At 46.1% G+C, this 27,385-nt stretch overlaps 1 protein-coding gene across 3 annotated transcripts in view; it reads right to left on the minus strand.

Annotated features, from left to right (window-relative positions):
- Positions 1-27,385, minus strand: part of PACSIN2 (protein kinase C and casein kinase substrate in neurons 2) — a 151,790-nt gene that overhangs the window by 102,297 nt on the left and 22,108 nt on the right. Inside the window, exon 1 of one of the 3 annotated variants that reach the window (XM_030913875.1) lies at positions 18,547-18,943. The exons of the other annotated variants lie outside the window; for them this stretch is intronic. The gene's annotated coding sequence lies outside the window, so the exon portion shown is untranslated. Of the gene's footprint in view, positions 1-18,546; positions 18,944-27,385 lie in introns of those variants that run through there. 3 annotated transcript variants of the gene reach the window in all.

Below are 27,385 nucleotides of genomic sequence, written 5' to 3' on the forward strand. Positions count from 1 at the left end.
CGCAGACTGCAATTCTGCATTCGCCTCAGTCTTTCCCTAGCAGGCTAAAACTAACAGCTGAGCCAGGACAGGGCGAGGGCAAGGCAGGAGACCTCAGTGGCAGGTGGCTAGCGTAGGAGGTGGGGTACCTGGCAGCCTGGCACGGGGCAGGCTCTACAGTTCCTATGTACTTGGGTCCCTGAACTTAGCATGCCCCAAACACAGAGCCAGGTGATCCATCGGCAGCAGGGACAAGAAGTTAGACAAAAGACCAAAAGTAGCTGCTCTGACCACAAGCCTTTTCCATTAGGAATTCGTAACTCCCCATCTCCAGAAACGCAAACACCGAGATCCTACAGGCTGGCCCAAGCCAGGGGTAACCAGAATAGTCTTGTTCTGAGAAGCCAAACTAGTCAAGGAATAGCAAGGCTTGGATAAAAAGAAGATTCCCCCAAATCTGGTTCGTTTATTTGCTAGTTCTCTCTGCCTTCCTCACATGCTGCTGAAAGTTGGGGAGAGAATGTACGCACTCCTGTAGCACCTAGGTTTCTGTCACACATCTCTATACAGGACATCAAAACCCAACTGTGTGTGGCATCGGCACACAGCTAAAAACCACTCAGCAATAAAAAGGAATGAGCTACTGACAGATGTAACATGGATGAATCACAAAAACATCATGGTGAGCAAAGCAGCCAGATGCAAAACAGCACACACTATGTGTGTCTATGTGGATGAAATTCGAAACCAAGCAAAAACAACCTATAGTGACAGATCAATGTTTGCCAGGGCCAGGGGGCAGGGTGGGGGACTGACGTCAAAGGGACACAAGGAACTTTTGGAGCAATGGAAATACTCTGTCTTGACTGAGTCACACAGGTGTTTCCACTTGTCAAAGCTCCTAAAAGGATGCATTCAATTGTTTGTAAACTAATACCTCAATAAAGAGGAAGCAGGGAGAAGGAGGGGAAAAGAAAGTGAGAAGAAAAACAAGAGAAAAGGAAGAAAAGCCCCCAGCAGAAGTCTAGTAACAGAGCTTCCTTCCTACCCTGCATCTGCATCTGCAATACAACAGTCACTGACATTAATCAAGGACCACAAAGTGCCTCGGATTCAAAAGATTAAAGTTCTGGGTCATTTTAGCCCAAGTGTATTTCTTGGACCTCAAGTCTTAGAATAACTGATCCTCTACCAACGACTTTGGTAGAGGATCCAAATGGTCCACTTTCTAACCAGGCTAGCTTGGGTTCTTCCCACTAGCACCACGGTGAAAGGCATGACAATGACAGTTCAGTGACCTGGAAGTGGCAGGTGTCAGCGACACATTTCAATGGCTGCGAGACAGTAAACCAGCAAAATTTAATACGATACTTTAAGGCATTAGTTTTTCTTTGTCTTCAAGTGATAAGTAAATCTTAAATTCTAGAAAACCTACCATAATCATAAATAGATTAGGTGAAAATGTGATAGGTCAATCTTTTTCATATTTTTCTTTTGGCTGAGAATGGGATAGTAGCTATTTTCAAATCCTACTTGTTAGCCTTTTGTATGTTTCATGAACCAAGATGTAGATTGAGCTATCTTGGGCTGGGCACGGTGGCTCACTCCTGCAATCCCAGCACTCTGGGAGGCTGAGGCAGGAGGATCATGAGATCAAGAGATCAAGACCATCCTGGCCAACATGGTGAAACCCTGTCTCTATGAAAAATACAAAAATTAGCTGGCTGTGGTGGTGTGCACCTGTAGTCCCACCTACTTGGGAGGCTGAGGCAGGAGAACTGCTTAAACCCGGGAGGAGAAGGTTGCAGTGAGATCGTGTCCCTGCACTCCAGCCTGGCGACAAAGCGAGACTCCATCTAAAAAAAAAAAAAAGAGCCATCTTGCCTTTACTCATTTCACATGTGTACATAAAAAGGAATAAACCAAGCCAAATGTCTAACATTCTCTATCAAAGAAGAAGGTGCCAGGACAAGGCAAAGCTAAGTATCAGTTCTATCTTTGGCAAAGGAAAAAAATGTTAAAACCCTTTACATAAGCGTCTTTGCCTCTCTGGCACTCGTCCAAAGATTTTTTTTAAAGTGAAGCAAGACTAATTAATGGAGACAGTCCAATTGAGGAAAAACTTTAAAGCACCAAAGTGATAGAGGGAACATGTTAATTTTTTTCTTACTCATTTTATAAAATCCCCAAATGCCACACACAGGAGGAGCAACATCAAGATTTCTAGCACATCTCAGTTAAGATGTCACACAGCCCCATGGTCCTGGGAACAGCTCGAGCCTTCTTTGGGCAACACATTAAAAATGGAAGATGATCCAAGAAAGATCTGAAATTCAAAAGGAATGTGAGCAAGGTTCCTAGTGAGTTTGTGGGTATTTTCAGGAATAATCAGATAGAAGATCCCAATGTTACTGATCAGGGCTTTTTCCTGAGGGCAGGAAAGGCAGCCAACATAAGGCTGCCAAATTTATTTTGCCCCCTAAGGACACTTAAAAAAGAAAAAGACCTATCACTCCCATTATTTCATTTCAAAGACATTTTAACACCAAAAGACAGGTAATACAACCCCAGAATCAATAAAAAGCCTTAAACTAGAGCTCTTTAACTTTGTAACAGAATTATTATACTGTTGGTGTGTCACTGTCTAGCATGATAGTGAAACTGGCATTGTGAGTTGGTATTTAGAAACCCTGCAAATGGGCCAGGCGCAGGGCTGAAATCCCAGCACTTCGGGAGGCCAAGGCGGGCGGATCACGAGGTCAGGAGATCGAGACCATCCTGGCTAACACGGTGAAACCCTGTCTCTACTAAAAATACAAAAAATAAGCCAGGAGTGGTGGCAGGCGCCTGCAGTCCCAGCTACTTGGGAGGCTGAGGCAGGAGAATGGCGTGAACCTGGGAGGCGGAGCTTGCAGTGAGCCGAGATTACGCCACTGCACTCCAGCCTGGGTAACAAGCGAGACTCCGTCAAAAAAAAAAGAAAAAAGAAAAGAAAGGAAAGAAAGGAAAGAAAGAAAGGAAAGAAAGGAAAGAAAGAAAGAAAGAAAGAAACCCTGCAAATAGATGATCAAAATTAGGTACTTTACTGAGTGCATATTTTATGACATTTGATACACACTTCCCAGATCTTTATATACAACGATATACTCATGATAGCCTTGCAAGGTGGGAGTACCGCGCCAGTTTCCAGATGAGAAAACTATAGGTTTCGGGAAGTGGCTTGCCCACAGTTGCACAGCAATGGCAACATGGGAAGCTACAACCCTGGCTCCCTCTGACGGCAGTGTGTCCTGGACCTCCACAAACAGCGTGACACTGCAAGAGAGCTATGGGTGATTGCAGCAGCTCTTCCCAGAACTAAACATCTGTTTCACTGTTGTTGCTTTGGGGAAGGCAAAGGAAGAGTTCAAGTCTGCCACCTTTTTTTTCATAGTCCCTAATAACCAACTCAAACCCTTGGAGAAACCAGGAGAGGTATAAATACGTAAGAAAATGAAATCGTGGTGCCAAGCATTCCAGAGCGCTACCATTATCTTCTCCCTTCTCCTTCCATATTTTGGATCAGTGCTGGGGAAAAAGAAAATGGTTAAGATGAGAAAAGAAATAGGTAGCATTTGAACTGTTATTCAAGATTTTCAATACTTGGCGTGTGTCATGGTTAGTTTTAGAGTTTTAGGTGTCAACTCCACTGGAATACCTAGGAAAACCTAGAAACCTAGTCAAGTCTGATTTTGGTGTGTGTCCACAAAGCTGTTTCCAGAAGAGACTGGCACATGGGTATAGAGTGGATGAGGTGGGGAAGAGCCACCATCAATAAGGGCAGGCACCATCCAATCTGCCAGGGGCCTGAAGAGAACAAAAAAAGGGCAAATGTGTCTATCAATGTCCTGGACCTGGGATGCACTCACCTGCTTCCTTGGACCACAGAACCCCAAGTTTGCCAGCCTTTGGACCCCAGGACTTACACCAGCAGCCCCTGGGTTCTTAGGCCTTCAGCACTGGACTGAGAGCTACATGATTGGCTTCTCTGGTTCTGGGGCCCTCAAAAGAGGACTGAGCCACACTACCGGCATCCCAGGGTCTCCAGCTTGCAGGCCGCCTGTCAAAGAATTTCTCAGACCCCAAAACCATGTGAGCCAATTCCCCTAACAAATTGCTTCTTATCTATCTACATCCATCCATTCACCCTATTGGCTCTGACTAATACAGCCATGTAGTAAGTATACATCTTAAAGCCTCTAGGCGCTGGCAAATGCTACATAAATACAACTTAAAAGACATGGTCACTAACTTCTAAAAGCTTCCATTCTCAGTTTGAAATATGGAGATAATTATAAATAAAATACCAACCATAAACTTAAAAGTGTATCTCATTTTACAAATTTCTTTTCAACAAACGATTGTGACATTACATGGCAGACTTTCTGTCTTTGTATTCTATAATGTATTCCAACTAATCTGTAACTTCATTTCAGTTGGAATTCTTTTCTGATGGCACACCAATGATTTTTCTCCCTGAAAGATGTTAAGGAGTATTATTATTATTATTATTATTTTTTTTTTTGAGGCGGAGTCTCGCTCTGTCGCCCAGACGGGAGTGCAGTGGCCAGATCTCAGCTCACTGCAAGCTCCGCCTCCCGGGTTTACGCCATTCTCCTGCCTCAGCCTCCCGAGTAGCTGGGACTACAGGCACCCGCCACCTCGCCCGGCTAGTTTTTGTATTTTTAGTAGAGACGGGGTTTCACCGTGTTAGCCAGGATGGTCTCGATCTCCTGACCTCGTGATCCGCCCGTCTCGGCCTCCCAAAGTGCTGGGATTACAGGCTTGAGCCACCACGCCCGGCCAGGAGTATTATTATTACACTGTTATTAACAGTACCACTTAACACTGGTTTAGATTCAAGTTTTTCTTCTTCTTTTTTTTTTTTTTTTGAGATGGAGTCTCGCTCTGTCGCCCAGGTTGGAGTGAAGTGTCCGGATCTCAGCTCACTGCAAGCTCTGCCTCACGGGTTTACACCATTCTCCTGCCTCAGCCTCCCGAGTAGCTGGGACCTACAGGTGCCCACCACCTCGCCCGGCTAGTTTTTTGTATTTTCTAGTAGAGACAGGGTTTCACCGTGTTAGCCAGGACGGTCTCGATCTCCCGACCTCGTGATCCGCCTGTCTCGGCCTCCCAAAGTGCTGGGATTACAGGCTTGAGCCACCGTGCCCGGCCTCAAGTTTTTCTTCTTATGGAGGCCTTGGGGAAGAACCAAATACATTTAAGATGAGTAATCCTCCCACCTCAATAACTCTGGCAATGATCACCATTGTAACACCTGCATCATCCATCATCCAAGCAATATGGGATTGATTATCGCTGTAGATTGGAAATAGTTTTCTCTTTTTCTTTTTTAATGGAAAACGTCAAACATGTAGAAAGTAGAAACTAGGTAAGGCACAGTGGCTCAAGCCTTTAATCCCAGCTCTTTGAGAAGCCGAGGCATGAGGACCGCTTGAGTCCATGTGTTCGAGACCAGCCTGGGCAACATGGAGAGAACCCATCCCTCTGAAAATTTTTTAAAAATTAGCTGGGCAAGATAGTGCATAGCTGTGGTCCCAGCTACTCAGGAGGGTGAGGCTGCCATGGATCAGGATCCCACCACTGCACTCTAGCCTGCGTGACAGGGTGAGATGCTGGCCCTTAAAACAAAAGAAACTAGAATGATCCCCCATTTCAGCAATTATCAACACATGGCCAATCCTGTTTCACCTGTGATGTGAAAACTGTAGAATGCTCACAGAACCACAAAACCCAAATGCATCTCCACCCGGCCTGGCGTGCCCCTGTCGACACTCGCACCCACAGCCCAAGTCCTCAGGCTGGGAAGAGGCACAAAGCAAGCAGAGCAGGGCCCTGGCCTGAAGAGATCAGCAACCTTGTGGGGAACCAGCGCACCTGAACCACACTTAAAACCGAGACCGACTACAGTAAACCCGCAAGGTTAACATCACACTGATAAGTCATGGCAGTATCAGGTGCCTCCCGAGATGACGTAATGAGAAGGGCACTTCACCTCTGTGGGACTCTCCCCAAATTCATCTGCCAATCTAATACTAGGAAAAATCATCAAGGGCCTGGGTGGGATCCTAGAACTGCAAGAGAACATCAGTGGGAAAGCTGGTGAAATCCAAAGAAAGTCCATAGTTTATTTAGTAACACTGCATCAATGTTAATTTCTTAATTTCAAAAAATGAGCTGTGGTGACATAAAATGTTAACATCAGAGAAAGCCAGGTAAAAAGTAGACAGGAACTCTATTAGTTTTGCAACATTTTGCACACATAGAATTCTTGCAAAATAAAAAGTTTATTACAGAAATGATAATACAAAAGTTTAACAAATATTCATTATGTCCTTTGCAAAAAGGAGTCAGTGACAATGTGGTCTTCTCTTTAAAATTTAGCCAAGACGAAGCCTAAAAAAATCAAATGATTTGTTAAAATCTTGAAGTAAGCAAGCACCTGGAAATGAAGGCAGGGTCCTATGTAAGCTGACGTCACCTGAGGTGCTCCATGGCAGTGCACCACCAGATATGGAGTGCTTGTGGTAACAAGCAGTGCTGACCATGAGATGTGAGGCTGGCTTGCAGCCGCCCCACGCCACCCACAGCTGTGCGATCAGACAGCGACCCAGGCTCCCTGCACCACCCTGCCCTGCCCCCAGGCTCTCCACAGCCCTCTCTGCTCCAGCCTACCCCTGCAGTGCCTCTCACCACTGAGAGGTTTCTGAGGGTCTGCAGGCTAACGCTAAGCTAAAAACAATAAAAAGGAGGTGGCATTACAAACCACCATATGATAAAAATACTTTAAACCACCACCATTTTACAAAAATAGCTCCTTATATATCTAGAAAAAAAAGATATCAGAACTGTGCACTAGGAAACCTAAAATTGTAGCTCTGCACCAGGATGAGCCCAAAGTGCCCAAAGGAGAATTCCACCTCTGGGCTTTCTGACCTGGAGACCATGCCACTTGGAAGCACACAGTCTAATGCCTCACTCTAAGAAAAGTCAGCCATGTTTTTACTTTTTTTTTTTTTTTTTTTCTTATGTTGCCCAGGCTGGACTTCAACTCCTGGGCTGAAGTCATGCTCCCGCCTCAGCCTCCTGTGTACCTGGATTACAGATGCATGCCACTGCACCCAGTTCAACCATGCTTTTAAATGGCTTTGAATGTGCTTCTTTGTAACAGTATCTTCCTACATTTCAGACAGGACAAAATTCTAGAAATAAAAGCACACACCTGGATTTTCTAATTATGAACAGCATGCAAAGATTGTTCATTATGAACCAGATTTATGAAGACTTTTATGGCTGGGGTCAATACGGAAGTAAGACCTTTGACGGGGCAGTCATATGTCTGCCCACATACTGCAGCAAACACATCTGGGACATGACCGTCAGCTCGAACAAGAATGTCTGTGAAATATTCCTATCCAAAATGCCCTGCAACAAATTACTGAAAGATAAGGAAAGAAAGCCACAAGTGGTGTTTTTAAAACAATCTTTAAAAAGGAAAAAGGCAGAAGACACTGTAAAAAGTATTTCCAGAACAGAAGGTTAAAAATGACAGACTCTGTCACAGGTCTCGCCCCCAAGGCAATCCCTCCTGAGCAACTTCATTATTTCCACTTGCTCAGGAATTGACGAGCGTCTTGCAAAACACAGGTCAAAACTTCCCCAGTGCTCTGAATTATGCAACTAGGAATCCGTACCACACTGTTTTTGTCAACAAGGCTCCACTGAAGCTTCCTCCTTTAACTTCACATTGGGAAAAAGACTCCAGATGCCTTCCCCATTCATTTTTCAAATGTTTCATTCAATCAGAAACTCTACATATACACTTTGGAACTTACACATTTGATAGCTGCAAAGCTCGCAGGCAAGCTCTCCAGCCAACATGCCTGTCTGTCTCCACCCAAGTGTGGCAAGCCCCACACGTGTGCCAGGCATGGCCCCTGCCCCATAAACCCAGAGTGGGTTGGCTGCTCTCCCCTGTAACTGACACAGAAACAGGTCTGTTAGACTCCAGTCTTAGGTCTGTGCCCATCCCCCACTCCTGTCTCCATCATCCCTCATTGCCCTTGTTTCCTTGGCACCTAGCACAGGGCTTAGCGTCTAGGGGCACAGCATATGTTAAATGAGGAAAAGAGAAAAGGCCATGAGAGAAATGGCAGCCTCACCCTTGGGGACACACAGCTCAGGTATGGATGCCAAGTATCAAGAACGGAAGCGTAGCCTCAACTTGTAGCCTAATACAAATGCCAGCTCACAGCCCAAGAGCTGTGAATCACAAAAGTCAATTTATCTCAGAGCCTCAGTTTCCTCAACTGTATAAAAAGTATCAGTATCTCCCGCCTCCCAGGTTACCAAGAGGATTAAATGAGATAAAACACCTGGCCTGGTGCCTGGCAGCTCACTGTTGTCCTGAAATCTATGTATATCTCCTTCCCTCCGAATCCTTATGTCGACTTTGCTTCCAGTTATCCACCATTCAGTGCACCATGACTAGGTACAATGAAAAACAACAGCCAGTTCCACCAAGGGGCTGGCACCTGAACCATCTCCCCATAGCCCTTTCCCATGAGCACCAGATAGCAGGTGCCATACCCAGAGCATTCACCTGTTAATTGGATATGATCTACTTCTAAGTAGCAGGGAAGGATGCCAGCTCCCCTTTGCCACAGATTTCCATTCCCTCAATGCTCCTGGTCTAAGCCACGCCTAACTCCTCCCCACTGGAGAATGGTAGAGGAGAGTGCTCTTCCTGGTGAGTAGGGGCAGAAGGCAGGTACCATGTACAGGCTTCTTGTTTGGGTAGAGACCATCCATTAAAAAATCATAAGCATCAGCCATGGCCAACATGGTGAAACCTTGCTTCTACTAAAAATACAAAAATTAGCCAGGCATGGTGGTGTGTGCCTGTAATCCCAGCTATTCGGAAGGCTGAGGCACCATAACTGCTTGAACCTGGGAGGTGGAGGTTGCAGTGAGTTTAGATCGTGCCACTGCACTCCAGCCTGGGCAACACAGTGAGATCTCAAAAAAAGAAGAAGAAAAAAAAAAGATCATAAGCACAGGAAATTAGGCCTCTTTTCCTTTACTCTCCACCCAGACTGATGCAAGGCAGCCAGTTGGAGCAAGTGTATCTCCTCTGCAGACCCAGCTGACCTTTACTGAGTAGACTGTGCCAGGGCCTAGAATGTGGGTCAGGGAGAGTCAGCAAGCCTACCTGCCTGCACCGCAGATGAGCTCTAGTCCACCACTTCCTCTATATTGTAACAAGGGTGGCATTTTGGTCTTCTGACACTCACATCACCCTCTGTCCCAACAGTATCAGTTTAACCTACTGACTCCCTTAAACCCAATGCCACTACTCAATTATTAGCTTAATGCTTTTACAAGATACGGAAATCCACTAGACAAAGTCCCCCATTATGTGGTTTACTCATAAGAAAAATAAAACTAAAATATATCTATTAAAAGGTAGAAAGGGGGCAGGGCACGATGGCTTACACCTATAATCCCAGCACTTTGGGAGGCTGAGGCAGGAGAATTGCTTGAGCTCAGGAGTTTGGGCGAGACCGTCTCTACAAAAACAAATAAAATATACAAATATAAATATATATATATATATATATATAGCGTGCACACAATGAAAAATTATCCAGTGGCAAAAATGAATGAAAATGAAATCTGCAGACTACTTATGAGTCTCTTTTTATAAACTTCATAAATAAAAATAGTATATATTATTTACAGATACATGTATATAAGTACTCTTTTCTTTTTTCCTTTTTCTAACCAGAGCCTTGTCAATATGCTTTAAAAAAAAAAAAAAAAAGTGCAGGAATGATGAACTATTCTAGAATGCCTTTACCCCTAGTCATGCCGCACTGGATGGTGAATAACTGGAAGCAGAGATTCCCAGTTGCACAGTTCCCAGTTGCTCCTGGCAGGGAGCACCCACCAGGTACTTCCCTGTGGTGCACAGTGGTTTAGTTCTCCAGCTAGGAGGTTGGCTCCCAGGTATGTATCAGTATGCTCCAAAACTTATATATCCATCACCTCTTGTTTGACACAAATTTTAAGTTACCTAAGAAAACATTTCTAAAGTACGGGTAGATGAGAGAAATGCTGTAAGACAGACACAAGAAAAAGACTCACTGATAGATGTTCAACAAACACCAGGCCAAAAGCGGGCCAATGCTGAGACACCCTGGCCCCCCATGGCTTTCCAGGCCAGTCTGGAAGGTCCAATCTGAGCTGAAACCCTACAGGGGTCAAAGCATTGAGGCCTCCCCCCTCCCCCCCACCATTTGCAGTCATCTTATTTTGCATGTAGGAAAGGAAAAGGAGGCTAAAAAACTATGCCTTGTGCTAATTCTTCGCCTAGAGGGAGTACAGAACATTGGCACCTGCCAGGCTAACCCACCCACTGCTGACCCTCCTCACTCTAAATCTTACAGGTAGTTCTCAAAATGCCTCCAGGCTTATCACTTTAATAATCCTCTTCCCGGCCCAACCCCAGGAATTCCTGGTTCCTGTACGGCAAGGCCAGAAGCTACACCCTGGTGAAAGGCCACTGGGAAGTACAGGCCTTAATGCACACTTGCTCCAGACAGAGCAGAGGCAACACTAGTCAGGTCCAGGTGACAGACTGGCTCCTGTCCCCACAAACCTGACAAGTCCACAGGATTATCTAGGGGTTCACAGATTTGGGGCAACAGTGCTAAATGCAGGTCTCCCTGTCATGCCTAGAGTGTCATAGAATGGCCACTTAATAGGCTTGCTGCTGGGTGTTGGCACCTATTTCTATATTTATGTAGATTCTATAACTGTTTTAGATTTGCATTAAGATTAGTGGCAGAATTGTATTACATGTCTTTTAAATATATTAATATAACCACATGGGTTTTCTTTTTAATGTGATACAGTGAATTGTGATGTATAACATTAACTGAGCACTTACTATGCACCAAGCCCAGGTCTAATCATTTCACAGATACCCCATTTCGTCCTTCCATCAACCCTATACAGCAGTACTGTAATCGTCCTGCTAATTTTATAGATGAGGAGACTGAAGCTCAGGGAGATTAACTAATTTGGCTAACGTCAGAGAATTAGTAAATGACAAGGCTGTGGCAAACCATGCTCTAATCCTTGAGCCATGTTATGCTATCCTTGCATTGCTAGAGTAAACCTTTTTTGGTCCTGAAAAAGTAATCTTTCAATACACTACTGTATTCAAATTATTATTTGATTTAGAAACATACTTTAAAATGTTGCAAATATATATAAACATATATATGCACTAACACATATGACATTCATATGAGACTGATCTGTAACTTTATCTACACCATGAATGGAAGAAGAAACATTTTTACGAAGAAACATTTTTACAAAGAAATAGAAATTCGCATAAAAATCTTAAAATTTTATGGCAAAACACACCTAACCAATGTAAAAACAAATTATAGAAACAATAGCTGGGGACGCATTTGCAATGCACACAACAAATAATTTATAGCTCTAATATACAAAGAGCTCCTAAAAATTCAAAACAATCCAGTAGACGAAAAAACGGAGAAAGGATATGGGTATGGAATTCATAGAAGAAAAAATACAAATGATCAATAAACATATGAAATGATGCTCAACCTCACCAGTACTCAGGAAAACACAAATTAAAATAAAGTGGTGAAAAAAAAAGTTTAGTTAAAAATAATTAAGACTGGGGCCGGGCGCGGTGGCTCAAGCCTGTAATCCCAGCACTTTGGGAGGCCGAGGCGGGCGGATCACGAGGTCAGGAGATCGAGACCCTCCTGGCTAACACGGTGAAACCCCGTCTCTACTAAAAATACAAAAAACTAGCCGGGCGAGGTGGCGGCGCCTGTAGTCCTAGCTACTCGGAGGCTGAGGCAGGAGAATGGCGGGAACCCGGGAGGCGGAGCTTGCAGTGAGCTGAGATCCGGCCACTGCACTCCAGCCTGGGCGACACAGTGAGACTCCATCTCAAAAAAAAAAAAATAATAATAATAATAATAGTTAAGACTGGAATACCATTTTCAGTCATCAGAGTAGCACAAACACCACGACATCTAGCACTGGTGGAAATGCCCAGCAAAAGGTGTTGATGTGATCAGGCTCTGTGTTCTCACTCAAATCTCATGGCAAACGGTAATCCCCATGCGTCAGGGGAGGGGCCTGATGGGAGATGATTAGATCATGGGGGCGGATTTCCCCTACTATTTTCATGATAGTAAGTGTGTTCTCGGAGATCTGAAGTGTATGGCACGTTCCCCCTCACACTCTCTGTCTCTCCCCTGCTCTGCCATGGTAAGACATGCTTGCTTCCCCTTCACTTTCCACCATGATTGTAGTTTCCTGAGGCCTCCTAGCCATGCTTTCTGCCAAGCCTGTGAAACTGAGTCAATTAAACCTCTTTTCTTCATAAATTACCCAGTCTCAGGTAGTTCTTTACAGCAGTGTGAGAACAAACTAATACAGGGGCACTCATACACTGCTAGTACAAGTCTGCCAAAAGACTAGAGCAATTCAGTGTGGCATAACTACTAAAAACTACTGACCTGGAGAGAGATCCAGAGTACAACAGTCACTTACTGGCTCATTCATTCATTCATTCCACAGTGAGCACCTACAACCTGCCATGCACTTTTTTCAATTATTTGTTATCAAAAGAGCTTAAATTCAGAAGTGTGTAAGCTCAAGAGAAGTGAAAATGGCAAGCTGCTGAATAATGCCTACAGTAGGTTCCTCCCTTTTTTAAAAACATGCATGTTTGTGAGGGTCAGGAGAAAGTTGTGGAAGGCTCTGCTACAACAAGCAGTCAAGAGTTGATTAGCACCTAGCTGTTTATACATCTTCTGTTTCTCTTGGCATGAGCACACAGTAACAAAAGCAATAACCTATAACGCTGAGAAATCTAACAGAAAATATCACAGTCTTTGTTTACACACAACACAAGAAGAGCACAGGGCCCACACTGTGTTAGTGGCAGAGCCAAAAGTCCACCCTCATCCTGCTGAATGAATGCAAAGCTGGGCTCTTCACTATAAAATGACAGTGTTTCTCCTCACTCACATTCACCCACCCACACAGAGCAGAAAGCAGGAAGGTTTCCATGCCCGCACTGATGGTAAGTTGTGGGAGGCAGTCGGGCAACATTGCTGGAGTTCCTATGAATGATGTGCTATGCTTTTCGGCCTGCAGACATTCAAGTGGACTCAGATCTGAGACATATTCAAAAGTATGTTCGCATCCTGGCCCTTGATTTATATATTTCCTCTTCCCTAGGGGATTCTACAAAGCATTTCCAAAAAGGCTCGTCCCTGCCCCTTAACTGGTTCCTCCTCCAGGCAACAGCATTCCAGCTGGGCTTTGGGAAATCTCCCTACTCCTTCAAAACAGTGGTTTCTCCTCTGGCTTCTTTTCAGGTTTCCTATGAGTCTATGAGGCCACCTCACCCAAAGTCTTCCAAGGAACTGATTATGCTCAGGTTAGCTGGCGACCATAGAACTTTGACCAGTATAACGAACTGTGACAGAAAGGAATGCATTCTGTTGACCAATCCCCCTGCAATACAGCATAGACAACAGGGGTACTTCAATGCTCCATTGCTTAGGAGAAACAGCCAGCACTTGTACGGGCTGAGACACAGAAACTTCAAAAACAATTCAAGTGTCCATACCACTGCCCAAGGCCCAATGATGGCTCATCTGTTTGTGTTTTTATTTATAGATGTATGGAAATACAGAGATATCTGGCCAGGTGCAGTGGCTCACGCCTGTAATGCTAGCACTATGGGAGGCAGAGGCAGGTGGATCACCTGAGGTCGGGAGTTTGAGCCTGGTCAACATGGTGAAACTCCATCTCTACTAAAAATACAAAAATTAGCCAGGCGTGGTAGCGGGCGTCTGTAATCCCAGCTACTCAAGAGGCTGAGGCACGAGAATCACTTGAACACAGGAGGCAGAGGTTGCAGTGAGCTGAGATTATGCCACTGCATGCCAGCCTAGGAGTTTTTCTTAAGAAAAGAAAAAAGAGGCCGGGCGCGGTGGCTCAAGCCTGTAATCCCAGCACTTTGGGAGGCCGAGACGGGCGGATCACGAGGTCAGGAGATCGAGACCATCCTGGCGAACACTGGTGAAACCTCGTCTCTACTAACAAATACAAAAAACTAGCCGGGCGAGGTGGCGGGCGCCTGTAGTCCCAGCTACTCGGGAGGCTGAGGCGGGAGAATGGCGTAAACCCGGGAGGCGGAGCTTGCAGTGAGCTGAGATCCGGCCACTGCACTCCAGCCTGGGCGACAGAGCGAGACTCAGTCTCAAAAAAAAAAAAAAAAAAGAAAAGAAAAGAAAAAAGAGCCGGGCGTGGTGGCTCACGCCTGTAATCCCAGCACTTTGGGAGGCCGAGGCGGGTGGATCACCTGAGATTGGGAGTTCAAGACCAGCCTGACCAACATGGAGAAACCCCGTCTCTACTAAAAATACAAAAATTAGCCAGGCACGGTGGCGCACGCCTGTAATCCCAGTTACTCGAGAGGCTGAGGCAGGAGAATCACTTGAACCTGGGAGGCGGAGGTTGCGGTGAGCTGAGATCGCACCATTGCACTCCAGCCTAGGCAAAAAGAGCGAAACTCCGTCTCAACAAAAAAAAAAAAAAAAAAAAAAAAAGAAAAGAAAAAAGAAATACATATTTAACTAAATATAAAAACACTCAAAAAACAAAGAAAGAAGTAATTGGCCCAGGTCAAATACCTCCTTCTCTATGAATTCTCTGGCCTCTTCCTTCTGGGAGTATATGCTCTCTCTTAAGGCACCTGCCACTTTCTAACTGGGGTTATAGTTATTTAAATACAGACATTGCCTCCTCTAGGCAGGAATCCTTTAGGATTCCTGAGGACAAAATCCCTAAATTATTAATGGATTAATGGATCCCCCTGGCGTCCTGACCACATGTGACAAACTCATATGTTGCCCAGTGTGCTGAAACACGTCTGTCTGCAAACCCCTGCTTATACCAACTGTACTTGTTATTGTAAATTTACATACACAGATTTATTACACAAACATACATACATATAATACACATACATATAGTATAAATATATACACACACTTAACTACATAAACCCATGAAATATGTGCATCGTTGTTTCTATTAAAACTATTAATAATGCCTGGCACGGTGGCTCAAGCCTGTAATCCCAGCATTTGGGAGGCCGAGGTGGGCAGATCACGAGGTCAGAAGATCGAAACCATCCTGGCTAACACAGTGAAACCCCGTCCCTACTGAAAAACACACACATAAAAAATTAGCCGGGTGCGGTGGCGGGTGCCTGTCGTCCCAGCTACTTGGGAGGCTGAGGCAGGAGAATGGCGTGAACCCGGGAGGCGGAGCTTGCAGTGAGTCGAGATCACGCCACTGCACTCCAGCCTGGGAGACAGCGAGACTACGTCTCAAAAAAACAAACAAACAAAAAACAAACACTATTAACAAGTTTCTATTAAAACAAGTTGTTAAAAAAAGAAAAAAAAAGAAACAGAAACAGAAAAAGAAAAAGAAAGAAACCACCTGCTAACCAAACTACAGCTATGGCAAAACAAGTATAGAGGATTGGGTGAAAATTCGTAACATTTGTAATTCCACATTCATGTTGCGTCTAAGTTCTCAATTGTCACCAAGAAAATTAATTAATGGCCGGGCGCAGTGGCTCAAGCCTGTAATCCCAGCACTTTGGGAGGCCGAGACGGGCGGATCACGAGGTCAGGAGATCGAGACCATCCTGGCTAACACGGTGAAACCCCATCTCTACTAAAAAATACAAAAAACTAGCCGGGCGAGGTGGCGGGCGCCTGTGGTCCCAGCTACTCGGGAGGCTGAGGCAGGAGAACGGCGTAAACCTGGGAGGCGGAGCTTGCAGTGAGCTGAGATCCGGCCACTGCACTCCAGCCTGGGCGACAGAGCAAGACTCCGTCTCAAAAAAAAAAAAAAAGAAAGAAAGAAAATTAATTAATGGCCAGGCACAGTGACTCATGTCTATAATCCCAGCACTTGGAGAGGCCGAGGCAGGAGGACTGCTTGAGCCCAGGAGTTCAAGACCAGCCTGGGCAAAACGGCAGGACCTTGTCTCTACTAAAAATAAAAAACACTAGCTTGTCATGGTCATTAGGAGGTCAAGGCTGCATGATCGCACCACGACACTCCAGCCTGGGCAACAGAGAGACCCTGCCTCAAAAAAGAAACAACAAGGCTGGGCGCCGTGGCTCACACCTGTAATCCCAGCACAGCGGCTCACGCCTGTAATCCCAGCGCAGCGGCTCACGCCTGTAATCCCAGCGCAGCGGCTCACGCCTGTAATCCCAGCGCAGCGGCTCACGCCTGTAATCCCAGCACAGCGCAGCGGCTCACGCCTGTAATCCCAGCACAGCGCAGCGGCTCACGCCTGTAATCCCAGCACAGCGCAGCGGCTCACGCCTGTAATCCCAGCACAGCGGCTCACACCTGTAATCCCAGCACAGCGGCTCACACCTGTAATCCCAGCACAGCGGCTCACACCTGTAATCCCAGCACAGCGGCTCACACCTGTAATCCCAGCACAGCGGCTCACACCTGTAATCCCAGCACAGCGGCTCACACCTGTAATCCCAGCACAGCGGCTCACACCTGTAATCCCAGCACAGTGGCTCACACCTGTAATCCCAGCACAGTGGCTCACACCTGTAATCCCAGCACTTTGGGAGGCTGAGGCAGGCAGATCACTTGAGGTCACGAATTCAAGACCAGCCTGGGCAACATGGTGAAACCCCATCTCTACTAAAAATACAAAAATTAGGCCGGGCACAGTGGCTCACAACTATAATTCCAGCACTTTGAGAAGCTGAGGCGGGTGGATCACCTGAAGTCAGGAGTTCGAGACCAGCCTGGCCAACATGGTGAAACCCCATCTCTATTGAAAATACAAAAATCAGCCGGGTGTGGTGGCGCATGCCTGTAGTCTCAGCTACTTAGTAGGCTGAGGCAAGAGAATTACTCAAATCCAGGAGGTGGAGGCTGCAGTGAGTCGAGATTATGCCACTGCACTCCAGTCTGGGCAACAGAGCGAGACTCCATCTCAAAAAAAGAAAAGAAAAGAAAAAGAAAAAAAAAACTAGCTGGGTATGGTGGCACACATTTGTAATCCCAGCTACTTGGGAGGCTGAGGCAGGAGGATCACTTGAACCCAGGAAGCGGAGGTTGCAGTGAGCCGAGCTTGTACCACTGTACTCCAGCCTGGGTAACAGACCAAGACTCTGTCTCAAAAAAAAAAGAAAAAACAGATATTGAAGACAATCAATTATCGGTGTGGCACATGCAAAAAAAATAACTAGCAGTTCTCATTAGTAAACTGAAAGTGAAAGAAAAGGACAATAAAAGATTGACATAAGACATAAGACAATTTTTTGTTTTTAAGAGATAGGGTCTTGCTATGTTGCCCAGGCTGGTCTTAAACTCCTGGGCTCAAGTCATCCTCCCACCTCAGCCTCCTGAGTAGCTGGGACTATAGGAGCACACTATCATGCCTATCATTTTTTTACATCCCTAAACTATGTACTGTTTTTTAAGAATCTTTGTCTTTGTTCTTCAGTTAACTGACTGGTGGTCAGTCCCCATCTCATGAGACAGACACTTAATGACCACTGATCAGATGTCATGTCAGGTCAGGAAATAATCTAGTGTAAACCTGGGCTGAAGAAGCTATGCACAGGCTATGGGTACAGCACTTAGCACTTTTTTTTTTTTTTTTTTTTTGAGACAGGATCTGGTTCTGTCACCAAGGCAGGAGTGCAATGATGCAGTCTTGGCTCACTGCAGCCTCAGCCTCCTGGGCTCAAGCAATCCTCCCACTTCAGCCTCCTGAGTAGCTGGGACCACAGGTGTGCACCACCACGCCTGGCTAATTTTTATGTTTTTTTGTACAGACGGAGTTTCATCATGTTGCCCAGACTAGTCTCGAACTCCTGAACTCAAGTTATCTGCCTGTCCCAGCCTCCCAAAGTGCTGGGATTACAGGTGTGAGCCACCATACACAGCCTAGTACTTAGCACTTCCTAAATAAAATTCTTCCTGCCCTCAACAAAAAGAAACAACTATATAATTTGTTTAAAGACCAGGACAAGTTAATAAGAGTACGGAATTCAGAATTCTCAATTTCCCACCTGAAACAAATGCTCTAAGTCCCAGGTCTCCCTGAAGCTACCCTGACGTTGATATGTGAACCTAGTAAAGCACTGGTCCTATCTTACATCTCCCCAAACTAGATCTAGAGATGAGGTAAAAACCCACATGGCCAGGAGAAAAGCATGACTGGGATCTGCACTGCCTGACCCACGCCAGCAGGTTGACTACACCTGCTGCAAAGGTTCCTGGGGTAAAAACTACTCCCTTTAATCGGTGTTTCAGGGCATCTGGGAATAAGGAGCAGGGTAAACCAGAAGGAAATGAAAATGAAATTTCTCTTACCTCCCCTATGCCAAAAGGCTGCAGAGCTGTGGCCTTTGACACTTCCAAGATTATCTTAACACCAAGAGGGCAGAAAACATCTCCAAGGCAAAGAGCACAGGTCTTCCTTCTCAGCACACCAACGCCCAGCTCAGTAACAGTGAGACCCCAAAAGAGGCAACTACTTGCCTGAAAAAAGCAGCTGAGGAGAGGCTGGAAAACAAAAGTGGGCTCCACCTCTAGTTTTTCTTGTTCTAAACAAAACCCTAGAGATGGATGATATATGTAGATTTGCTTGCCCTGTTTGGTAACCAAAGGTCAGGAAAGCCAGCTGCTTTCTACAAAAAATGAAATCAGGCCAGGCGCGGTGGCTCTCGCCTGTAATCCCAGCACTTTGGGAGGCCGAGGCAGGCAGATCACAAGTCAGGAGATCGAGACCATTCTGGCTAACACAGTGAAACTCCGTCTCTACTAAAAATACAAAAAATTAGCCGGGCGTGGTTACAGGCACCTGTAGTCCCAGCTACTTGGGAGGCTGAGGCAGGAGAATGGTGTGAACCCAGGAGGTGGAGCTTGCAGTGAGCTGAGATTGCACCACTGCACTCCAGCCTGGGCAACAGCGTGAGACTTCATCACAAAAAAAAAAAAAGAAAGAAAGAAAATGAAATCAGGAAGTGTGTATTGGCTGGGCACAGTGGCTCATGCCTGTAATCCCAGCACTTTGGGAGGCCAAGGTGAGAGGATCACTTGAGGTCAGGGGTTCAAGACCAGCCTGGCCAACATGTGAAACCCATCTCTGCTAAAAATACAAAACTTAGGCAGGAGTTACATGCCTGTAATCCTGTAAAACTCAGAGGAGGAGTTACATGCCTGTAATCCCAGCTATTTGGGGGCTGAGGCAGGAGAATCGCTTAAACCCAGGAGGCAGAGGTTGCAGTGAGCCGAGATCGCATCACTGCACTCCAGCACTCCAGTTTCGGCGACAGAGCGAGACTCCATCAGCTGTGCACCTCTCTGGATGGGGTACTCACCCCAGAGACTGGCTGTCTCCCACAAGCCATTCCTGATGGGCTCCACATTCTGCCAACAAGGGCAGCAGATGGGCAAACTCCAAGGCTCTGTTGTGGCCCCCCACTGGCCTCACTTCTCTCCATATGCAGGGCCAGGGCCAGGTCCAGGAGGGTCACCTTTACAGCACCGAGGTGCAACCGAACACACTGCCACCAGCCCTCGGCCACTCCTGAGAAGGACCCACTTGGTACTGAAACATTTGCAAAACATAAGGAAAACAGGACAAAAAACAGCCCCTCCAACAGACATACACACAGACACATACACGTGTCATCCAGCTCCAGCTCCAGCTGGTTTTTAAGCTTCTGTTTGCCTTCACCACATTATATTCAGAGGGAGGGGTAAGGTCTGATTCCTAGGAATCTGAAAAGTCTCCCAGGTGCCTAATCCCTCCCCACCCAGGAATCACTGAGCAAACCCAGGTTCTCCACAGTCTCACCTCCGACTATAGTGATTCTCCACCCTCCCACGCCCCCCCTGCCCACCCCTTGCTGACTGCAGGACTCATGTCCACCACAGGGCCACTGTAGAGCCACCAGCCACCTAGCTTCACCCCACACCCCCAACACAAAGAAACATCAAGGTCTTGATTGGACCAATGCCCCAAGTTAGAAGGCTCATGCTTGACTTTCCAAACAACCATCCCTCGCTCTGTAGTTTTAGCCAAGCATTCTCAAGGTGATTTCCCTTTTCCCAGAATTAACACAGAAAAAGAAAGCATCAGGCAAGGGAAAAACAAGAAAAAGAAGACCAGGAACTATGCTAGGAGATTTAAAAGAGGGAAATGATCACTAACAAAAGAGAACTTGCCCAACAGAAAAGGAAAAGCAATTCAAGCTAAGCAAAACCACGCCACTGCGTCAGCCAAGACGCTGGGCTGCAGCATGGTCAGGGAGTCTGGCAATCATCCTGGCTGTTTAGAAAAGCGCCACAGCCCCCAACGAAAACACTCTTGAGTATCAATCAAGGGCAGTATTCATCTGGTCAAACGAAATCAAACACCTAAAAGAAGTGACCTTGGTTCCCCTCTCCCCTCGCCACCCCTTCCCAGCACGGTTACCAGCAGACAGGCTCGATCTCACCACCTGCCACTTCAGGGCTCATTCCTCCACAGTTCACCAAGGCCTTTCGGGGCCCTACACTCTGCTGAGTGCGTGTGCATGACAGTGACACTCTAATGGGGTTTGGAGATACACACTAAAATCCACATGGGAACATGATGACTTCAGACACAGCAGAGGGCTACTTCAGGGCAGAGAGCAACATCAGTGACCACTGAAGGCGGGCTTTTATGCTATGACCTGAAGACAACATTCCAGGGAGTGGGAACCCCACGTGCAAAGACCCTAAGAAGGAGCAGCAGCTACTGCATCTAATCTCTACCCTTTTCTTCCCATTCTAAAAAAACCTTCCCGAAACCTAGATGTGGTCTCACCTTTCTCTTCTGCTTAAAAGCCTTTGATTCCCACTGCCTATATAATAAAGCCCCTAAGACCCCCTTCTTGAGTAAAGTTTACTGAACGTAAATCACACATACCTACACGCACACATACATAGATACTCCATTTCCACTGACACCTTCCCTGACTACCAACACCCCTCAGACAGCCTGTAGAGTCCACCCCACCCACCCTTGATGCGTAGTCAATGAGAAGACATTCTTGATGACTTGGTCGGGGGTGTGTCTGAATCTATACACAACACACCAAGACTGACCTGGGTTCAAACCCTGACTCTGTCACTTACTACCCATGTGTCCCTGAACAAATATCTTAACTATCTCTCTGAGCCTCCATTTCATTTATGTGTAAAAAAGTGGTAACAGCACTAACCTTGGGTGCCCCAACACTGATCATCACTGTTATTACATGGGCTGCTTAGCTTCCCACAGATAAAAATTTCATCTCCAGCCCCTAGATGATACCCCTAAACGCAGGTGGCTCTGCCCCTGAGGGACCTCACTGGCCACCCACCATGTGGTTCCAGATACCCCACCCTGAGTCCAGGAGCAACCACCACACACACACACCCACGGCACCATGTTCAGAAGACTGGTACATTCATTCCTTTTTTTTAATTTCTTTTTTATTTTTGAGATAGAGTCTCACTCTGTCGCCCAGGCTGGAATGCAGCAGTGTGATCTCGGCTCACTGCAACCTCCACCTCCCGGGTTCAAGCGATTCTCCTGCCTCAGCCTCCTAAGTAGCTGGGACTACAGGTGTGCACTGCCACATCTGGCTAATTTTTTATATTTTTAATAGAGACAGGGTTTCACTGTGTTAGCCAGGATGGTCTCGATCTCCCGACTTCATGATCTACCTGCCTCGGCCTCCCAAAGTGCTGGGATTACAGGCGTGAGCCATAAAACCTCCAGAACACATTTTAAAATGCCTGTTCCAGGCTGGACATAGTGGTTTACGTCTATAAACTCAACGTCTGTGGCTCAAAAACAAAATAAATAAATACATAAATGCCTGTTCCAGAGAACACCAAAGTAAAACCACTTAGAAAATATAGGTTTTGTCCCAGGCACCAAAGACAAGGAGAAGATAGTCCCTGAACACTTTTCATTCACAGCTACTACTAGGACCCTCACAGTTACAGAACCCACAAGGACACAGACAGCTGTGGGGTGTGTGAGGGGTGGGGGGGCACATCATGGCTGGAGCAGGAGAGAGAGGACTACAACCAAATAGAGCTTGAACTCATCTTCATCAAGGTACAACTCAACCTTCTACTTCCCAAGATTGGTTAATCCTGCCTCCTTGTAATTAAAGAAAAAAATACATTATGCAATGAACTGAAAATCTGGTTCAAATTCAGCAACCCGTAAGAGTCCAGGTTTAGGGTCCACTGGCCAAAAGTATAACTGCTCCTAACTACAGCAGCTTGGGAAGAAAATAATGTAGCCACAGGTATGAAGATTTCAGTGAAATGTAGCAAAACATTTCTAAACAGCTCTAACTGTACCAAATGCAGTTCAGTTAACATTGCTCTCCAAACTTCCTTCTCTTTCAAAAAGAGCTACCAAACTTGATCCAATCTGATTCATGTTGGCCCCAGCCCACACATTCCAAATAAACATTTTCAAAACTCAGATTTTTTTTTAGCTTACCATAAAATTTATAATGACATCACATGCATTTGGGAATGTAGAAACTTAAATCCACGATCTGAATGATGGTCAAAGAAATTGTTTTTTGTTTCTGGGAGTGAGTTGTCATATAGACTGGAGTGCAGTGGCGCAATCATGGCTCACTGTAGCCTTGACTTCCTAGGCTCAAGCGACCCTTCCACCTCAGCCTCCCGAATAGCTGGGACCACAGCCACATACCACCACACTTTGCTAGTTTTAAATTTTCTGTAGATACAGGGTCTCACTATGTTGCCCAGGCTGGTCCCAAACTCCTAGGCTCACAAAATCCTCCTGCATTGACCTCCCAAAGTGCTGGGATTACAGGTATGAGCCACTGCACCCGGTCTAGTTCATTTCTTAACATGATAGAAAACTCAATTCTCGGCTGGGCGTGGTGGCTCATGCCTGTAATCTCAGCACTTTGGGAGGCCGAGGTGGGTGGATCACCTGAGGTCAGGAGGTCGAGATCAGCCAGGCCAACATGATGAAATCCCCTCTCTACTAAAAATACAAAAAAATTAGTCGAGCATGGTGGTGGATGCCTGTAATCCCAGCTACTCAGGAGGCTGAGGCAGGAGAATCGCTTGAACCTGGGAGGTGGAGGTTGCAGTAAGCAGAGATCATACCACTGCACTCCAGCCTGGGCAACAAGAATGAAACTCCATCTCAAAAAAAAAAGGTCAGGTGCAGTGGCTCACACCTGTAATCCCAGCACCTCGGGAGGCCAAGGCGGGTGGATCACAAGGTCCACAAGTTCAAGACCAGCCTGGTCAACACAGTGAAACCCCATCTCTACCAAAAATACAAAAAAATTAGCTGGGCATGGTGGTGGGCGCCTGTAGTCCCAGCTACTTGGGAGGCTGAGGTAGGAGAATGGTTTGAACCTGAGAGGCAGAGATTACCTCAGTGAGCTGAGATCGTGCCACTGCATTCCAGCCTGGGCGACACAGTGAGACTCTGTCTCAAAAAAAAAAAAAAAAAAGAAAGAAAATAAAACTCATTCTCTTGGAGGGGAAATATATGTGTGTGTGTATATATATATATATGCCAGTTCAAGCATTTAAACAGGTTTAAAAAATGAATGCTTTTTAAACACAGCTAATTTCTGCAGTCAGTCAATGTGACTTTCCACATGAGGGCAGCCCTAGGCACTTGCAATCACAGACGGCCACAAACCAACTGGCTTTGGGTAAGAAAGGATACTCCTCCCAAAGAATGAATCAGTCTTAGGACCACAGATCCTCATGTCACTCATGCCTGTACTGTTCATCCCACAGAGCCTGCTTGCCTATGATGTGCCATTTCAGAGCTAAGAACTGCGCACTCCAATGCAAAAAGCAGTCCCCTGCCCTCCGCCTACCCAGCTCCTAACCCCACAGAAGACAAACAGGTCAGTCATATCACACATGAGGAGTATGGGGGGTGGGGGTGGACTATTCACTCTGCAGGCCCACAGGCAAAACACCTGGAGGGAGGGGAAGGTGAAACTAGAGCCAAGTTTTGAAGGATGAGTTCAGCAGGCAAAGACGGGAAGAATGGCATATGCAGTAGAGACAAGATTTGCACAGGGAGAAACGCAAGAAGTTCAGGAGTGTGGCAAGAGATGAGACTCAAGGGGTAAGCAGGAGTCAGACCACAAGTTTGGATTTTATTGTGGTAACAACAGAGAACCACTCAAGAATTTTAATCTCAGACAGTCCGACCCCTCCCCGTTGCAGATAAGAACATGAAGATGTGGAAGAGGGTCATGGAAACACTCTATTTGGCTCAAGAGCTAATGAAAAATGCTAAACCATATCTATCCTTCAATGTTCAATAACGAAAAGCACAGCCCAAAGACTTCTTCCAGATGGTCACCTTCTCTGTGCCTCAGTTTCCTCATCTGTAAAACGGACAGCAGCCACCTCACAGGGCTGTTGTGAGGACTGAACGGGTTCTATCCACAAAGTGCTTACAGCAGAAGAAAGCTCCATCACTATTAGGTGGTGGTGGAACTACTAGTGCTAGGACTAGTAATACCAGCAGTTTATGAGTCAGAACCCACTGCCCCCAGATCAAAAAGCAGATGGAGACTTTACCACCTCCAAGGAAGCTGCTGTACAATGGTACAGGCTTGGAGACTGCTTAGTCACTTTGTGACTGAAGGGAAAAGAATGGACACGTGTTAGCCCCTCCCACCCCCATCCCCTCCAGTCATAAAGCTGGTCAAGGTAAAGCAGTGGCCCAGAGCAGCGCCCAGAGCAGAGCCCAGTTCCCTTGGTCTCAGCTGGCTGCAGGTCTCAAGGCTGTCAGCCCTCGCAGAATGGGGAACAGCCCCTCCCACCTTTCTCAGCCTGAGCCCCGCCCCACCCATCCAGGCACAGAAGACTTCTTGTCCCTCCACCTCTCTGTCCTGGCAACCCTCTAGTCACCTCCGGAAATGAGACAAAGCCCAGAATCCACCAACCAGAAGCCTCTGTATGGCCCAGGGAAGAAGGAGAGAGACTGTGCGGAATCCAGCGGGCATCGCCCAGTCCCTTTCCCAGCCCTACCCAAAGATAAAGACCCTGCTGTCAGGAGCCGGGGACTCCCGGGTGGGATAAAGAGAAAGCCATGCCGTAGGAAGCTGAGAACAGTAAACAGTCATGAAGAGATCCAAGTGCCCAGAACCGCAGTTCCCAGACCTTTGGGTTTCACCAATTAGAAATTTTCCCCAAAAGTTTTGGGGACTTTTCAACAAAGGGTACTGAAACAACTAGTTATCCACAGACACACACACACACACACACACAAACCTTCAATTCACATATCGCACCACATTTTAAAAGTTCAAAATGGATCACAGGCCTAAATGTAGAACACAAAACTATAAAATTTCTAGACGACACATGAGAAAATATTTGTGACGTGGGAGTAGGCAAAGATTTTAGCTGTGACACCAACCATAAAAGCACAAGCCATAAAAGAACAAATTGACTTCAGCAAATGTTTAAAACTTCTGTTCTTCAAAAGACACTGTTAAAAGAATGAAAAGACAGCCTCAGACAGGGAGTCAATATTTGCAAATTATATAATTGATCAAGGAATTGTATCCAAAATATATTTTTAAAAATCTCAAAACTAAGTTAATAATAACAACTCAACTTTTTCAACAGGCAAGTGATTTAAAGAGATACTTCACTGAGGGAGATACATGGACAGCAAATAGGTTCAGGAAAAGAGAGTAACCACCCTTACTCACAAGGGAAATGCAAATTAAACCTACCGAACAGCAAAAATAAAAAAGACTACACATACAGTCAGGCGCAGTGGCTCCACCTGTAATCCCAGCACTTTGGAAGGCCAAGGCGGGTGGATCACGAGGTCAGGAAATGGAGACCATCCTGGCTAAGACGGTGAAACTCCGTCTCTACTAAAAATACAAAATTAGCCGAGCATGGTTGCAGGCGCCTGTAGTCCCAGCTACTTGGGAGGCTGAGGCAGGAGAATGGCATGAACCCGGGAGGCAGAGCTTACAGTGAGCAGAGATGGCACCACTGCACTCCAGCCTGGGCGACAGAGCGATACTCCGTCTCAAAAAAACACACACACAAAAGACTACACATACCAAGTGTTGGGGAGGACGTGGGGTAACTAGAACCCAGTGCTGGTGAGGTGTGCAAAGCACTTTGGAAAAGCTTGGCAGTGTCTGGACATGTTAAACGTACACCACCAAATCACCTAACCATTCCACTCTAGGTATTTACCCCAGGGAAGTGGAAGCAGATGTTGGCCGAGTGCAGTGGTTCACACCTATAATCCCAGCACTTTGGGAGACTGAGGCAGGAGGATCATTTAAGCCCAGGAGTTCAAGCTCAGTCTGGGCAACTGTCTCCATTAAATTGTTGATAAAAAGAAAGCAGATGTCCCCACAAAGACTGGCACACAAATGTTGACAGCACCTTATTTTTTTGTAACATCTTTTCACAACATAGCATCTTCATTTGTGATTATACCAAGTGGAAACAGCCCAAACGTCCGTCAATAGGTGAATGAACAAATTGTAAAATGCCCATGCATTGGATTTTTAAAAAAATGAAACTGATAAATGCTACAACAATCTCAAAGTAATTTTACTGAGTGAAATAAGCCAGACTAAAAATAATACATACTGTAAAAAGAATATATACTGGCCAGAAGCGGTGGCTCACATCTGTAATCCCAGCACTCTGGGAGGCTGAGGCGGGCAGACTGCCTGAGCTCAGGAGTTTGAGACCAGCCTGGGCAAAAGAGTGAAGTCCAGTCTCTACTAAAAACACAAAAAAATTGGCCGGGCGTGGCAGCGTGCGACTGTAGTCCCAGCTACTTGGGAGGCTGAGGCAGGAGAATCGCTTGAACCTGGGAGGCGGAGGTTGCAGTGAGCTGAGATCACGCCACTGCACTCCAGCCTGGGAAACAGAGCAAGATTACATCTCAAAAAAAAAAAAAAAAAAAGAATACATACTGTATGATTCCATGTACATAAAATTTTAGAAAATGCAAGTGATTCTACAGTGACAAAGAGCAGAGCAGTGGTGGCCTGGAAGAAAGGGGAGCCAGAGGGACCCCAAGTAGCAGGAAGAACCCTCAGAGGGTGGACTTCTCACTCTCGTTTGCGATGATGGCTTCATAGTGGATTCATATGCCAAAACTTAT

Source organism: Rhinopithecus roxellana, chromosome 13 (genome assembly GCF_007565055.1).
Source record: "Rhinopithecus roxellana isolate Shanxi Qingling chromosome 13, ASM756505v1, whole genome shotgun sequence".
Taxonomy (NCBI): Eukaryota; Metazoa; Chordata; class Mammalia; order Primates; family Cercopithecidae; genus Rhinopithecus; species Rhinopithecus roxellana.